Source organism: Acipenser ruthenus, chromosome 4 (assembly GCF_902713425.1).
Source record: "Acipenser ruthenus chromosome 4, fAciRut3.2 maternal haplotype, whole genome shotgun sequence".
Lineage (NCBI taxonomy): Eukaryota > Metazoa > Chordata > Actinopteri > Acipenseriformes > Acipenseridae > Acipenser > Acipenser ruthenus.
This window is the reverse complement of record NC_081192.1, coordinates 32,332,643-32,349,346: the sequence shown is the minus strand read 5'-3', so window position 1 is coordinate 32,349,346 and position 16,704 is coordinate 32,332,643. Positions and strand designations below refer to the sequence as shown.

Sequence of the window (16,704 nt, the reverse complement as noted above, 5' to 3'; positions counted from 1 at the left end):
GCCTGTTTCCCACATCTGCTTCTAGAAATAAATACATTCTGGTTATAATCGATCAGTTTACCCACTGGGTTGAAGCATTCCCTCACCCGATCAAGGAGCTGAGACAACAGCCAAGAAGCTTGTGTGTGACTTTATTGCTCGCTTTGGGGCACCGCTGGAGCTACATGCTGACCAGGGACCTAATTTTGAGAGCCTCTTACTTAAAGAAGTATGTCGGCTTTTACAAATAACAAAAATAAGAACGACGGCCTATCATCCGGTTTCTGCAAATGATTCGCTGCTCCGTTGATCAAAACCAGAAGACCTGGGACGAACACCTGCCTCTGCTCACAGCTGCATACCGCAGTGCACTCCATTCGAGCACTGGGTTCACACTGAACCGGCTGATGTTGGGGAGAGAAGTTCACCTGCCCCATGATCTCTGGTTGCATGCTGCGGAGATGAATCGCGATAAAATGGACGCCCCAGACTTCCTGCAAAATCTGGAAGAAGGTCTCAGGCAAGCCCATCATACAGCTCAATAGCATCTCCGCACATCTCATGTATGACAGAAGAAGACCTATGACTTGCAAGCCCAAGAGAGGTTCTACAAAATTGTTGACTTAGTTTATGTTAGGGACAGTACTAAGAAGAAGGGTTTCAGCCCAAACCTTCAGGCACTGTGGAAGGGTACATTTGTAATTTCTGTACTCTATGAAGTCAGGGGTCAGCGCGTATAGAAGGCTATGCACCATGACAGTCTACAAATATTTACCAGCGATGTGATCCCAGGATGGATGAGGTGATTGAGACAAGAGGTCATGCTCCAGGCCACCAATTCCTTGGAACCACCACAGTGTCAGAACCCTGTCAACTCCAAAGACCCTTCAATCGACACGGACAGCAACAGCGACGGCTCTAACGTTCCTGGGGCAGAAGCCCAATGGCAGCCATGGGGCAGAAGCCATGTGGCTCTGATGGTGACTCTGAGCCAATGAAGCAGGACCCAGGGCAGAAGAAAATCCACAGTGGACGGGCTGTTCATCTACCGGCCCGTTACAAAAACTGAATTAAAATGGACTGCTCTTTTTTATGTTTAGTATTCCTTTCAATACTAGAGTATTAATCCCATAATACATAAAGGGTTAATGTTCATGTTAATACAGAGACCAGTACGAGTCTTATTGGCAGAGGGGGTTAGTGTTACAAAGGGTTTGTTATCTGTGGGATTTGTTATTGTGTTGGAACTGGTACCGGTCCTTCCTGACTGTTATCCAATCGCAGGTTATTGACCAGAAGCGATAGTAGAATAGAGAATGCTGATGTTAGTTACAGTTAGTTGATTACTTGTAGGCTTATGGTTCGGACGAGGACACACGCCCATTGTGCGCCGGAGCTAGACCAATACGTTACTGCCTGCTGTAAGGTACTGTGATTTTGCCATCTTGTCTAATAATAAACATCGGTTCATCATTGCAAGTACTCTGTTGTCGTGTGGATGTATTTCACCCTTGCCTCAGTTAAATAATAGCTAAAGCAAATGTACGACAGTATCACTCGAGCACGTCTCTGCCTCCCTTCTTCATAGGGGTCCTCTGTTGGGTGTGGTGGTACAGGTAGCTCCGCTTCAATCCCCTCTATGATGTCCACAGGCATCCCACCACGTATGGCTATATTAGGGAATATACAGCACACCACAATTATACTGCATACTGTGTTAGGCCTGTACTGGAGCGCTCCTCCACTGCTGTCCAGGCAGCGTAATCTGCTTTGAAGCATCTCAAAGGTGCGCTCAGTCTTGTTTTAAAAATAGGTGTTTTAGTCACCATCACAAACACATTTGAATCTTTAAAGCAGTTATACTTACCTAACAGTCAGCCATCTCCATTTTTCTTTACCACACTTGTTATAAATGCGGCTGTTCTTAAAAATGAAAGAGTCATGATCTGACCCGGGATACTTGGCTACTACATTTGTGATTAGTAACTGTGAATCACAAACCACCTGCACATTAATAGAATAGGTGTGTTTCCTATTCCTATACAGATGCTCAGAATGAGCTGGAGGGGTTAGAGGCACATGTGTGCAGTCTATTGCTCCAAACCAGAAATGTGATAGAAATTTGTTTTCAAGGCTTGTAAGTACACCCTGCTGTTAGGGAAAAATAGGTATTTGGGTGTTCGCCTCAGAAATGCATTAAGCACAACTGGTAATGCACAAGAACAAGCAGACTGGGAAATTCCAGCAACAGCTGCCACAGTCCCCTGAAAGGACAAAGAGGCAAGATAATGCAGGATGGACAGTAGTTAAGCCACTGCAGAGGTATCATGGCTTCTCTGGGTGGCAGGCTCTAGGTCATCTTTTAAATCAGATAGCAGCTCAAAAATGATGTGGCTGCCAAGCCTGTACCTGTACTTAATTCATTGAAATCAAAGAGAGTAATGTGGGTACGAAATACCCTTTCTCACAGCAGCCATGGTTAGGGGATAGTGTTTTTCATACTGCCTTTTAAAGGTTTGCTAATTGCGACTATATAAAATGTGCTTTCAAAAGTTCTTAAGAAATTGATGCAATTGTAAGTTTTGCAATTGCTGGCAGCTTTAGTACATTTCATTATAATATTTGAGAACACTATCTCCACCCCATTTTTGCGAATTTATGCAGGAACGCCCATAATTACATATAAACTGCTGCCGCAAAACACTGACTAAAAAGTCAATAACAGCATTGCACTTGTTTAGTACATTTCACCCTAGACTTCCGACTCGTTCGCAAATGGTTTGTGATTATTGCAACAGCCGCAACACTTCAGTAGATCTACCCCTGAGTTTGGCAGAAGACACTTGTTAAATCATTATATTTCTGGACAAAGTAACGAATTGTACTTTAGAACTGGACACATTAATATAAACATATCAATATTAATTACATTAATCAGAATTATTGCAAAGGATTAGGAGGTAGATTATCTACAGCATATCCAGAGAGATCTTTTTTTTTCTACCCAAGTTTGGATATTCCGTCATGTCCCCAATTGTTTATTACCAGCGGAACCGTAGCAACATACATTACCAAGCTACTGAAACCTGGAGGCAATAGCTTGGGAAAACTCCACCTGTACTCATGGGGCACCTGATGCACAATGAACTACAATAAGCCCAGTTGACTCTTCTCCCCAATTTCAGTTTCAGAGTGAAATGACAATGTCTGGCCCTCCACACGCTGAACTCATATAGTGCTTAGGGATGGCTTGCAATGAAAGGTGCTTTATACAAAGAATGTGATTGATTTATATACCCTGTTTATACTAACCAATTTTAAGCTGCTTTTGAGGCAACTTAGCGCTTAGTCATGTAACTGCAGTCATCCTAATTCCAGCCATCCCAAAAGTGGCCTTCTCCAGAGGGTGCTTTGCAATGGCTTTGATCTGTTTTTTTCTCTACTGTTAATGCATCTAACCCTGAGTCGACTAACGCAGAGGCATGTTGTGAGAAACGCCCCCAGTGTCAGTGTCACTCAGCCATCTCCTTGCTAACAAGTGTGGTTCAGTTCGCTTGGAGTTATATGTGAAACCTCCAAGAACCACGTAATCGTACCAGGATGCACATCAAACTAAGTGAACTGAGATCACTTGAAATGGTCGTCTCGGTTCGCTTGGGAGGGGACTCGGTACATTTGCCATTGTTTCCCTTCGTCACATTTACGCAACGCATAAATATAGTCACTGTTGCATTCGCGCTGCTTCACCTGAATTTAGTAAGCCAGCTCCTGTTGCATTTGTCTTACCACACCGTCACACGTACAACATTCACAACAAGCTATTATTATTATTATTATTATTATTATCATCAATAACAGCTAAATTACAATTGAGAATGTACAAGAAGTGAGTAAGTACTTGAGACAAATCAATAAAATAATGCACACCAAATAGCAGAACTTGAAGTACCCTGTAAATGATGTTAGTACTATACCTTCAATATACGTTGCATGACCATGCTTTGCTGCACTCAGTTAATGTTGTTGTACTGGGTTAGAATTCTTTGTTTTCTGTTTGCACAGAAAACTCAGCTACAGAAGCAGGAATAAAATGTATACATACAAAAAAGGTCTAAACTCTCTGTCATATATAGTTTAATAGTGTCTAAAATGTATTCTTTACTAGGGAGTTTTCGTGTATTGCTCTCATGTGCACTCAACACAGCAGCTTGTAAAGTAAAGGATAACACATGACACGAAGTGAGTTGTGTTACATTAACATACAGCTGTAGTTGGGTTGGCTTCAACAAGCAAAACCATATGTTAATGCAACACAACACACAAGCCCTGGAATGTTATCCCGCTTATAAAACGGATACAATTATTATTATTTTTATAAACAAACACTTTTATTATATATCCTTCTGCTTTGGAGATAAATAGCCCTTCAAACAAGATTGTATGTGTTGTAAACATTTATTGTAATTAATTAAAATGAATGAAGCCTCCGTGCTGGTCTTTTTGTTGATAGTGAAAAGATACAGAAGGAGACAAAGACAAAGTTCACAATCCACACATTACTAGTGCTGACCTGGAGAAGCCAATACAAAAATAAATTATTGGCATTTTTAAATGCTTGGTCACTAACAGGCTATCATTGCGGTTTATGTCACCACTGTTTACGGAGCGATTGAGACCAGCACGATGGCGAACATAACAAAATCAAATACTCTTGACCAGCCGAATTACAACACATCACAAACTTGTTAAGATAAAATTAAATTTTAATTACAACATTAAAGAATGCACCATTGTATCATTTCCTGAACAGTGTTTCACCAGCGTCTATCATATCTAAAAACACATTTTCATTTTAGAAATAATCACACAAATCCCACATACTACTGGGATTGGTTTAGGTTTGGATCAGCTTATTTGCAGCCCCACTGGTGCATCAGCACACACAATGGCAGCAATGCTGGCTCCAGGGATCAACCAACCTAGCACCTCAGCATGACAACTGTCTGGAACGGGCTGGGTGAGGCACCTCCCGTCTCCAATGTTTTGTCGACTAATTGTGCTTAACACTAAAGTTGAATGGTTAATAGGCTACACAACACTACATAAAACTGTGTGTCGCTCTATTTCAGTTGTTTGTTTTTTATAGTGAAGTAAATTAAATGTTTGCATTTTCCACAGCATTATATTAACATCATTTGGACAGTTAAAATTTTTAAAAAAATCATAACTTGTATGCTGTTAGATTTTTGGAATTAGGCATGATATATTTAATGCCATAGGTAAGATTTTGTTATTAGATTTTGTCAGTATTGCTCTTTGCCAACTTGCTTCTGAATGAAAATAGTGAACTTGACTGTGGCGCGGTCTGCTGTGGCTGTTCACACATAGGCGGGGTTTCCATGAGGTTAAGAAACTCCAAATTCTGTCTCCACTGTCGTGAGAATGTGACGTAGCACGCTTAAAAGGGTGGATAAAAAGCCATGCAAACTGACCAAAGTTTTTTTTTTGCAGGGAAACATGTCTGAAAGTCTACAGACCTCATGCCTGACACTGTAGTATAGAAATTGGAGATCGTTTTCTTTACATATTTGTTGAGTGAATACTCAAAAGTGTAAATTCTGCGCTGCAGATTTAAATGTCTAGTAAGTTGTTTCTAGGAGCAAGATGTGTGCATGTTTTTGGGTGACTTGGTAGGCATAAATGACTCTGCATAGTGTTTTGTCACGAGAATGTATAGCAAATAGCCATCTTAAGGGAAGTTATCCATTCCCTGGGGATGTGATTAACATTTAGAAATGGGGAGGTAGTCAGTCTCAGCAGTTTAGCTTAGGTGTAGATAACCTTTTCAAAGATAATGAACTCTGAAATCAACCGACCTGAGCACAATGTACTGTGGTATATCATATTAATTATGCAATGGGATTCCGTAACCTATTTATCTCTCGAAAGGGCTGTAGCCAGTCAGCTGATGAAACATCTCACAGATAACAATCTGCTTGAATCTCTACAGTCTGGTTTCCGGCCGCATCACAGTACTGAAACTGCTCAATGCTGATGCTGGTGCTCCTTCTGTGCTTATCGTCCTTGACCTAACAGTCGCTTTTGACACCATAGATCATGGCATTCTTCTTGACCGCCTTCAGAAGTATGCTGGAATCTCTGGAACCTGTCTCTCCTGGATGTCCTCTTATGTATCCGGACACATGCACTCTGTTTTCTATGCTGGATGCAGTGGTGTTGCAAAGTCAGTCACTTGTGGTGTCCCCCAAGGATCTGTTCTTGGGCCCCTTCAATATCTACATGCTTCCCTTGGGTCACCTCATCTGCCAACAGCCTCATGTTTCCCTCCTATGCTGACAACATCCAGCTCTACTTAAAACTCGACACTGGTAGCCCCTCTGACATCGAGGCCTGGATGTCTGACAGTTTTCTTCAGCTGAACACTAGCAAATCTGAACTCCTTCTAGTAGGATCTAAAACTCAACTTAAGAATCTAAATACAGCTGCCCTGAACCTCAGAAATTGTTTGCTGCTGCCTTCCCCCACAGTACGAAGCCTTGGTGTACTTCTTGACAGCAACCTCTCCTTTGATGCCCACATCTCCTCTGTGGTCAAATCTTCCTTCAAAACATCTCTAAAGTCCACCCCTACCTTTCCCTCCCGGATGCGGAGATATTATGTCATGCATTTGTCTCCTCTCAACTCGACTACTGCAACTCTCTATATGGTGGTCTCCCGGCACACACCATAAACCGACTGCAGCTAGTTCAGAATGTCGCTGCCAGGATCCTTACTAGATGAGGGGTGGGGCGGGGCTGGAGATGCAGTACTGAGTGTCCTGTTGATATGCAGTGCCTTTTAAACCTGTTTTACTGTGAATAAAATTACTTTTAAACATTGCGTGTAAAATAAACAGCTCGTGTGAAAATAAATTGGACCTGACGAGCCTGACAGATGCTGAATAAATGGCCCGCAAAGAGTTAATGCATTATGCATTGTTGTTTTTTTTACTGTATATCATGTATTATGCATTTCTCTGTATTTAAAGTATTATGGATTTTCTTGTTTTTACTGCATCTTGTAAAGCACTTTGTGATGGTGGTCCACTATGAAAGGCACTATATAAAATAAAGATTGATTGATTGATTGCTTGATTGATATTTCTCACTGCACCATGGTATTGTGTATCTGATGATGAGTTCAGAAATTTTGTAAAGCAATAACCATGGTCCATTTTTCTATGAGGATTGTGTTTCTGTGTGCATCTGAGTGAACTATGCAACACCATCTTTTTACTCCTTTTAACCCGACTGCTGATAATTTAAGTGCTTGACAAAGGTAAAAGGTCCAGACTACACTGTCTGATTAAGACTTTGTATAGCAGAGGACCTGGCCTCTGCCTGTATCGTTTCAATTGCAGTTGGTAATCGTAAACACAGTATTTTCTGCTCATATATTTTTTTCTGCTATGTGACTCGCCAAGTGCAAAGCAGGTAGCTGAATGAATGCCAGAAGACATTTTGAGTGTTCCCAGTTTAACTAGGTCGTAATGTGATCATTCTACTATGTAAGAATGATTTGTTTTAACTTCCAATGATTCCTGAGGCTATGTTTTATTAATGCTGTTAAGTTAAATGCCCCATGGCTAACTAACAATTTATACAACAGTTATTTGTTGGCTGTTGTTTAAATGCATGTACAATTAACTTGTCATTTTTAGGAGTTTAGGCACTAGGCCTCACCACTGAACAATAAGCCTATGTGACAGATGTAACCACCTGCTTGGTTATTACATGATCATTTATACCTACTTAATGAAGACAGTTTTTAAAAAATATTTTTATACACCATGGAGTTTTTGTAACAAAGGAAAACTGGGGGGTTTAATACGTATAATCCTTTTTGGGGGAGTTTCCATGTGTGGTTATTTACACATGAAGTGGTGATGCACATGCACATTTGGGAGAACAGCACGAGAGGATCAAGCTGCATTCACACTGCACACGAGCGAGCGAAATCGCCGAATGTCAGTCTACACCAGACGTGACTTGGAAATGATCCAAAAGACAGGAAATAAATACGTGACCCCGCCCATGCATTCCGATTGGACATACTAGAGATGGGCTGTCCCATTACAAAACAGGTCTTGTTTTGATAAAAGGTTACCACCCTGACCTCCGGCAACTCCGTTGTAAAATAAAGGTTGGACTTGTAAAATCTATAGATCCGTTATTGGACATCTCTATATATCCAACAGTTTTATTGTTATCATTATTAGTAGTAATTGTACAGTTGTAGTACATGTTGCTGGCTTTGTTTTACAACGTATAACAAAGCCAACGTATAGAATAATATTTTTGTTTGTTTGGTGAATTTCTTTATGCATCTGTTCACTTTATGCGTATGTAAAGACATTCTTGTCACAGATTTGTGCCACAGAATAATTTAGTGAACAAAACATTATTTATCATAAAAGCAGACAAACAAACCAAAAAACAAAGTCATAGCTTAAAATTAGGTCACATGTTCAAGTTGTGTGAATGCGGGACCTTTTTTGTGTCACTTTTAAAAGCCAACAAAAGTGCACATTTTTCATTTAAATGCTGGATATATAGACTGCATGTATGGTCCGGTTTATTTTTGCTTATTAATAAATCTATTTTTCTGCAACTTGCATAATCGGAAAGAAAATGTTTCGGTGCTGCTAAATACACCACCTGAAAGCCACGACTACTGCGACTACATAAAATCAGTTTAATTCCAGCCGCGCAACGAAAAACAAAACAGAAACAGGTTCTGTTTTAGCTCGTGTTGCTCGCTGCTGGTGTGGATACTCCCATTTGACTGCAGTGACTTCTAAATTATTCGCTCGCATCCAGTGTGGATGCAGCTTCAGGCTTGTGGCCGAAAATAACTGCCACAGAGGGATAGGGTAAATCTCATTTACTAGTGAGCATGACATAAAACACGGGAAATCCACGCCCATTTTCACATGGAAACCTGCATTTCACGTGAAAACGTCCACTGCTCTCAATCCAGACAGCCTTGGCGCATACATGGAAAGTGTCTGGCACAGATCTCTATAATCCTATGTCTCCCCCGGTTTTCAGCCATGGTGATCTACAATAGCTGGGGTGGATAGTTTCATTATATACCTCTGGGTTAATTATTTTATTTTTTCTTTAATTAAGTTGTGTGATAAATTAGTTGAACTATTATTCACTACTAACCAATGGACATTTGAAAAACAATTTGGGCAAGAACAGTAAAACATATTATTAAACAACCAGGCACAAGGCATTTACAAATCACAGCTTTATTACATGAGCTTAACACTGTGCTTTAAACATTGTCACTCAAACAAGATGTCACCTGACAACTATGGATTTCCAGGTGAGATTCTCTCATGTATCTGTTCTCTGTGCATGGAAAACACATTTTACCGAGCTGTCTGCGAAAACAGCACGAGAAATCTACGCATGACTAATTTGCATATCGACCTCCTCCTTTCTCCTTCATTTGTATGATGTCAGGTGAAAAGAGGGTCATCTCGAGTATAATAAACCGAGGCAATGGAAACACAAAATGTTTAGGGCCATTTTTCATTTGGCTCAAGCTCAAGAGTAAAATTAGAACCCACATGGGAAACTCCCCCATAGTTAACCACTGAATCTCCTGATTTCTATTTAACCTGTTTTTCAAAACTAATCTCCTTAGTATTAACTCTAAAAATAATTACAGATATTCTTAATATAAAATACAAACAAATTAAGCAGGTGTTTTTCTTTGTGGCATACATTAAAAAAAATCCTTCATCTCAGAAGATGTATCCTTATTAAAGCAAGTATTTTTAACCCTTTAAAAACAGGCTTTTATCATAAGCACATCAAAAATGTAGGAAGTGAGGTGATTCAGTTCATTAGAGGTCACAATTTATTCTGCCATTGGATTTGAATGACTGCATGTTAGATTCCAAAATGAGATCCAGTATTAATATAGGTGGAGGCTGTGTGGTCTAGTGGTTAAAGAAAAGGGCTTGTAACCAGGCGGTCCCCGGTTCAAATCCCACCTCAGCCACTGACTCATTGTGTGACCCTGAGCAAGTCACTTACCCTCCTTGTGCTCTGTCTTTCGGGTGAGACGTAGCTGTGACTCTGCAGCTGATGCATAGTTCACACCCTAGTCTCTGTAAGTTGCCTTGGATAAAGGAGTCTGCTAAATAAATAAATAAATAAATATGGGTTCATTTAGAATGTTGCATATGCTTGATACTGCAGGGATTAACAACAACGTATCAAAGAAAATTCACTCACAAGCAAAAAAAATGAATAAAAAAGGATTTGGCAAACTTCCCAGTAAATATGCCAACATTGGCCCTATGTTGGATAATTGTCAGACAGTACATTGGCCCTATGTCAGCGCCCAAAATTGGCCCAACATTGTTTTGCTCATCGGCCCTACACTAGCCCAACAAAATTGGCCCAATGTTAAATACCATCATTGGCCCCATGTTGGCTAATTGTCAGACAGTACGTTGGACCTATGTCATTAAACATTAGTAGTTTAATGGAGATTATTAGCTAATTAGGTCTTAAACATTTGTTACTCTCAGATTACCATCACAAACAAGTAAATATTTTGAAATTATTTTAAATGTTAACAGAATTATTTTTTACAAACTGCTTGACTTATTTGATTTGATCTATTTTGCATTAAAGTAAAAAAAAAAACACAAGTCTTGTAATCGCACTTTTTAAATTTAAGTTTCCATATTGTTTTTTGCGATCAAATGTTTTATTAGAAAAGCTTACAAAAAAAACAAACACCTCCCATCTCTTGAGATGCTGCAGCAGCCTCTGACCTCTGCCTCCGGCCTCCACTGCGGTCTTTGGCATATCGTAGCCAGTTCATTGCCAAGGCTGAAAGGCTCCTCCGTGGCACTCTTTGTAAAAACATTAGCCCTTACAGCTCCTGAATAAGTAAACACATATATCTGTTATTCCACTTACACAAATGTTTTATTTAGTTAACTTTTTAGTACTATTTCTCAAATATCAGTATTTTCAAGGGACAATTAGAAAAGCAAATAATTATCTTGGTTCAGATGTTTCCACACCCTTGTCAGATAAGTATTAATAATTGTGTAAATTAATCTGATTCACACAAAAAACTGTCATTATATCATTTTCTTACAAGTGTGTGATACACTAATTTCACCAGGCCCCAGTGCTGTAAATCAGGATGCAAAGACGAGTCTGTTCAGCCACTTGGGAAGTGATGATATTAGAGTACATCACACCACAGAGTACCTTATTGTGCTAAGAAAAATGGGTTTACTAACTAAATTAAAAAGATGGTTTTGACATTTTGTTTGACTTATTTGATATAATATCCTTCTGTTCAATATTGACCTAAATACTTATTATTTTTAAAATAGTCCCTTAAAACTTAAAGTAAAAAATGATTGATACTAAATTGAACACTCATTGAAAGTACTTTAAATCTCTAAATTGTATGAAACTGTTGGTGCATTGTGACCCTGGAGATTGAAGTTTGATCTTTGGGTTAACCCCTAAGAGCCAGTGCTTTGTGGTGCAGCCTAGGGGAAAGTTTGCCTTTGGATTATGGCTGTATTTAAAATACTAATTTCATAATAAATCATATATATATATATATATATATATATATATATATATATATATATATATATTTTTTTTTTTTTTAAAGAAAAAATTACTTACTGAAAGTTATGTTCTTCAGAAGAAGATCCTTGAAAGCTCTTTTGATACCTCGCCCAACCCAGTTGAACTGTACAGCTCAATCATTGGATATTGTGGAGCTCATCAACCTCCAGGTAGTAGCTTTGAGGTTTCCATCCCAAATTACAGAAAGCATGCCAACCTGAAATAAAGGATGGATTTTTTTTTCAGAAAATATGTTTACATGAGCAGGATTTAAAAGATGGCCATTAGTCTGAATTGTTGTACAATTATTACACCCGGTCTACAAATGTAACCTGTTAAATTTAGCCAATATTCTATTTATGAACTATACAGCTTTATTTATATATATAAATCAACAAAAGACAACCCTTAAAATATGAAGTGCCCCATGGTGCACTTGTTAACAGGTTGGGTATGTAAGAAGAGTGCATTGTCAGTTTGGGTGGTCATGAATTCTGTCCCAACTTTGGCTGCTAGATTGATCATCTGGTCAGAAAGGCCCACAGGTGACACAAATTGAAAACATTACACTGTGGCGAAAGTGTAATTAAAGGGATTTTGTGATTGCAATCAATTATCAGTCTCAGGGCAGCATGGGCAACGTAATGTGTTCATCAAAATAAAAAACTAGAAAAGCACAACATTTATCACTACACACGTTTTGCAATAATAAAGCCTACTGCCCCAATGCCTCCCCTTGCTATCTGATCACCAAATTACACGTCATTACGACGAGTAAAAACAATATTTCAAATTACCAAATCGGTATACTGTATTTAGAAGCATTTTTGTTTACCAAAGCCAAAAAACATCATCCCTCAAAGAGCTTTTAAACATATCAGCATCACAGAAGCACATTGTTCTCGAAGTGTCAAATCTCTCATTCTTTGTACTGAAGAGCTTGGAAACAGACACTAAATAAAATTAAAATAAAAAACGCACCTGACACGAAGCAGCCAACCCAAATATCTGTAAAAGATAACAAATAACATGGTTAACAGGACATCTGAGAGATTCATACTAATTCTGAACAAATAATCATAACTTTGTATGTATGTAACACTTCTCTGATAGGACATTGGATGGAATGAGGAGACTGATAGAACGTGTATCATTAGCTGTACTGTCAAATTCGCAAATCAGAGCTCACAGATTGCCTCTCTGTAGGCGGGACATAGAGGATCCAGTCGAGGCATACATTCCCTGCACACACACATAATTATTTTCTTAGGCCTATTTAAGTCAATGTGTTTTTTTCTTTTCTTAAAACACCAAAGTGTTTAGCTAATAACGCTTAATGTTATTATTAAGTTGTTCTGAAAGTGTTGCAGAAATGTGTTTAGTTTTTTTTTGTTTTTTTTTAGTGTTACTTACACCGCTTACAAAATAAATCAAGGCGATTTAACGACTCTAAATAAAATAACGCAAACCCAATTATTTTCTAAATATTTGCCTATATAATAGCGATTTGTTTATGTAAATAAAATTCATTATTTTTTGCAGGTATTTTGAATACAATGTTTTCACATTAGCAGGACAATGGGGACGGTGTTTAATTTCAAGGTTTATTTATTGAGAGAAAAAAAAACTCCAGGAGGTGCCACAATCCACGCCAAAACAATACTCTATTAATCTCAAGTTTCTCAGTCTTTCTGTCCTTTCTCCTGCAACTCAGCCAGTGCTCTGCAGCCCCCGCTTACCGCCTCAGAACGAGAGCAGCTTGGCGCGGGAGATACCGGACAGCAGCATTTTCATAGCAATTTCATGGAAAGTTACATTTCACATTGTTTCGTTTTAGTTGTTGTGGCTTTTTATGTAAAACGCATGAAAAATAGTACATATGTTAAAATCAAAATGTACAAAACATATTTTGTCAAAACAACTATATAAACCAATGCAAAGTTCACAGTGCTACAGATCTGGAAAGAAAAGATTGGGCCGTTTATGAACAGCAAAATGGATAAGAAAATACAGTAATAACTGTCAAATAAAAACTAAACATTTCTGCAACAGAATATCATGGATGTTTCATATCAATTATTACATATAATTAGTACTTTTTTATTTCTCAGTAAAGCACTATCACAAAATACGACATTATGAAAACACACGTTCAGAATCTGAACACCGATTTTTATTTTTAAACGGTGTGTTTAACTAATAAATATATAAGAACACTGAACTGTATAATGTTATATATATATATATATATATATATATATATATAATATACAGTATGTACACCAAGTTTTAATGCTCTGCAGAAGACCCGATCATGAAAAGAAATGTTCAACCTAGTGTTTTATAAATAAAATATCATCAGAAGAATTAAAATATTTCCCCTGTCAAAAATGTACTTCACAATATTACTGGTAATGTTCTCAATTGAGTTAAAAATAACCTATTCACGTCTTGATTTGCAATATCATCAAATCACAATATAGCCTATAATTACATTCAATATTTTAAATTATTTTATCAATTGCCAAAACAGCAGTGCAGTATTTAGAAAAGTTTTTTTTAAAGCGATTTCAGTCAATTCCATCCACTCTTATCAATTAGGCTACAGCCAGGACACAGTAAATTAGTAATATATAAACAAACAATTATGTTTTAAATTAAGAATTTAAAATGATCCTTACCTGACACACTGCACTCTCCTCTGCACGTCAAACTGGCTGATCTGTGATCTGGCTGCAGATAAATGGCGCCTATTCCCGCTCATACCGCACAAAGCATTGTGGATAATATGTTTCAGCGCTGTGCAGCCAACCTCGCCTTTTTCTTTGGAAAAAATGTGTGATCTTATTTTTTTCAAAAACTAATAGTACAATTGGAAAATTTGAAATTGTACTAACCCTTGTTACACATAAATTAACCCTAAACAAATTAACTGTCATGCGCGTGATTCCCTTGACCTTGATTACTTCAGAAAGACGTGCTTGTTTACATTATGTGTCTTCCGCCTGTATGTGTTGTCTGCCAGACTGCATCCTACCGTTATCCTATGTTCATTTGTAATAAAATACCATGCAAATAAATTGCACAGTAAAATAAATTGCTGCATAATTATTTATAGTAAAGCTGAATTTTGTATTGTTTCCACAAGGGAACAACATCAGGCTGAAGTTAAGGTTTGGAAATACGGAGCTTGCTCCAGACAGCTCCAGCTGAATTTAAGCAATTGTAGTTTCATCAGCTGTATGGATTGTAGTGTCTCCAACGCTGGGACAACGTCGCAAGCCAACGGTGTATGGATTGTAGTTTCATTGGCTGTCCCCAACGCTGGGCCAATGTCGCCAGCCAACGGCGACCGTCGCCAGCCATAAGTCAATGTTGGCCCAACGCATACATGTTTACTGAGTTGTTTGTTTCACATTTTAAAGTTTTTAGCAGGGATCTTGCCCAGTTTTGGAGTTGTCATTACTGCAGAGTTTACTACACAGAAGCTAATAAGATCGCTAGAAAGTAAAACGCGAAGAGACACAGTGGATAATTAAAGATCCATTTGTCGCTTTTGGAAACTCGTGCTCTAATCCATTGCGTTTGACCGTGAGGTGTGTAGTACAAAAATGAGTTTTAGGTAGCTTTGTGGCCAACATTATGCAAACCACTACACAGTTATGGACAGGTTGCCTGTCTTTGCTCAGATGAGAAACTAGAAATTGTCAGCTGCCCTTTGACCTTTAGTACATTGTGATTCCAGAAGTAGAGTCACCGAGGCAGGGCCATATTCAGCAGCCTTCAGTACTGCCAATCATATTCAGTCAGTGTTTCAGCTTCACAACCAAAATGGGAATAAAGAATATGAATTTTGAAAGAAAGTAAATCTGTCATTCTAAAAAGTACTGATGGGACCAAAACAGGGATAAAAGAAATTAGATTAGCAAGACCTGGGGGCAAAGAAAAGCCTGTTAGAAGCATCTGTCTTCTTGATAATCCTGTTTCAGAAAATAGCCACCTTTTCTTCCCTGAAGCAGTGCCTAAATTATAAGGGAAAGAAACAACATTTTCAAACACAATGCCAGTGCCCCCTTCACAGCTGGCAGCGAGATACGTTTAAATAGCAAGTCATTTACCCCATAGTGGCACAGGGAGAATGGGTTAAGATAGATTTAATTAGCTTATCAATATAGAAAGGCTGCACTGATTGTAAAATCAAATTACACCTTTTCCTGTTGGACTTCAACATCTGCCTCAGCACAGATTGATTGAGGGAAGACAGCCATCAAAAGACCTTTTGTCTGCACTTGACTGGGCAAAGCAGCTGACAAACAGCTTTCATGCCTGGCAGCTGGGCAGCCAGGCAGCTGCATGATGAGAGATGGACAACTGACTTCATTACTGTCTCAATACAGCACTTTGGTATGGATCTGTTCTTTGAATGAGCTCAACAGGCAAAGAGTCCTGCTGGAGTTATTGAGAAAAAGGGATTGTTTTTGAGAAAATAGATATCGTTTTTTAGGAGCAAGCATAACCAACAATGTTGTGTTATTTGGCTCACTGCTTTTAACGGATAATGTTGAGCACTGTGAGTGAGACAAGTCAATGAGATATACTGTAAGCTCATCCAAAAGGGAATCTGACCCTTTAGTACACTGGTTAAGTCCATTGTTTAGGAACCGCAAGTTTGAAAGTGTCATGTCGGGTGACACACTGCATTACGGATAATATGGACAGTAACAATATATAAGCCAAAACTACACCTCCAAAAAGACCCAATCCTTTTGTGCACTGGTTAAGACCCTCGCTTAGGAACAGAGAAATTGCTGTTTTACTAACCGCCAGGTAAAAAAGACGTGCAATTTTTTTTTAATTTTCCCAAACATCATAAATGTCATTCAGAAACATAATTTGCCAAAGAAGCGCAATTATCTGTTTATTAAATTCCCTTGTAATTATAGCACAAACGCAGCTCTGTTTATAATTATAGGCAACAGTCTCACTTCTGCAATCAATTAGAAGAGCACTATGCTGTGGTTAGTTTACACAGGAGAGGTGC

General features: G+C 38.5%; 1 long non-coding RNA gene across 1 annotated transcript; it reads right to left on the bottom strand.

Annotated features, from left to right (window-relative positions):
* Positions 1 to 9,347: 9,347 nt before the first annotated feature.
* Positions 9,348 to 14,608, bottom strand: LOC131737038 (uncharacterized). The gene is made up of 4 exons (XR_009328614.1): positions 14,345 to 14,608; positions 12,645 to 12,671; positions 11,721 to 11,880; positions 9,348 to 10,950 (listed from the first exon to the last, which is right to left on the bottom strand). It is a non-coding gene; the product is annotated as an uncharacterized LOC131737038 (long non-coding RNA).
* Positions 14,609 to 16,704: the final 2,096 nt, after the last annotated feature.